The sequence below is a fragment of the Puntigrus tetrazona genome, unplaced genomic scaffold, assembly GCF_018831695.1.
Source record: "Puntigrus tetrazona isolate hp1 unplaced genomic scaffold, ASM1883169v1 S000000746, whole genome shotgun sequence".
NCBI classification, from domain to species: Eukaryota; Metazoa; Chordata; class Actinopteri; order Cypriniformes; family Cyprinidae; genus Puntigrus; species Puntigrus tetrazona.
The window spans coordinates 633508-635000 of record NW_025048355.1 but is presented as its reverse complement, the minus strand read 5'-3'; positions in this window follow the sequence as shown (position 1 = coordinate 635000).

Sequence of the window (1493 nt, the reverse complement as noted above, 5' to 3'; positions counted from 1 at the left end):
GTTCGGGGAGCGCCGCTGACAGGGGAGACGCCGCGATGGAAACGCAAGCGGCAGCGCTGGATTTTTCAGCCCGGTTGTCGCTTTTTCCCTCCCTTCTTAAAACTCCCCCTGAATGTGAAACAGGTGATTGATTTGAGCCAGTACTCGAGCAGTGCTTAAGATCTCCCACATCAGCTGCGCTCTCTGACAGCGAAGAGTCGCTCGGCTGAGAATATAAAGAAGGGAGGGACGGGAAGCGATGGAGTCTAAGGGTGTGTCTCAATCCCACTGTCCCGGGTCAGTAGTCCAGGGAGGCAGACACGGATATAGCTGTCAAACGGGTTTTAAGTGCTTTTGAGGAGAAGAATCCAGTCCACCGATCTGTGCCTTGCACACCTTTAGTTTGACTCCGTAACTTTATTTTAAAGTCATCATTGAATATCTTGAAGAAAGTCTGTTGTGGGTCACCATTGACTTTCATATTTCTTTTCGTACTATGGAAGTCAATGGAAGTCATTGTTGGAATACTCAACAATGTATTTGTTATTATATAGATATAGAGGGAATTTAATTGAATAAATATTACGTTTGCGTACAATATATTTATTTTTTTTGTTAAAATGCTTTTTAAATGATGCTTTATTATATCGTCACTTATAAAAGGAAAATATAAATAATTTTACTGTAATATTTTTATATTATATACCTAAATGTTTTAATGTCAAACGTCCGAAATCGCATGCTTCCCTACTATATTATGTGAAAAAACGTTTTCGAGGCGAGTAGTGTGTCCGAATTCAAAGTTTTCGAAAAAACAGTGGTCGAGAAGTCCCCGGATGACTGCAGTACGCACACGAGGGGCGCTTTGCTATCCCATAAGGCCACGGGAGAGGAGGGAACCGGAGAGTCTTTTCAAGCGTAGGTAGCGTCACCTCAAAGAAAAACGTTGTTCATTGTGGTTAAGTCGCACTTGTTTAGTAAACGACTGACCTATTAAATTTTGAACGTTGTAAATCGATGAGAGGATGTTGGATGTAAATGTTTATTTAATCATTAATGAGCACGTCATTTCGGACACAACAAGAGCCTTTTCGAAACAATGGCGTCGTCGCCCAAATTCGCTCTGCGTATCCTTGACGACCGTGTCCACAATAACGGTTTACGAATGGTCACGTGACATTGTGTAGCGTGGCTGGAGATAGCAGTATCAGTAGATAGTCTTGTACTTTTACAAAGGGGAGCTGGACTGCGGTTGAATTACTTTCTCGAGCAGCTCCGTCCCGTTCCGCAGTAAGTGCACTGCTGAGGGAATCATTCTAGGGGAGTCCCGTTGTCAGAATCGCTTCAGTGCACTCAGACGCTCACTTCCTAGAGACGAAATGCACCATAAAAACCAGCAAGCATCAGCTGCTCATTATATTCACTTACCAGAGAGCTTGTCATGTCTTCTTCAGTCTCTCAAGTCATCAGAAATGGAGGACGAGTGCATATTTCATAATGCCACTGTACTAGTA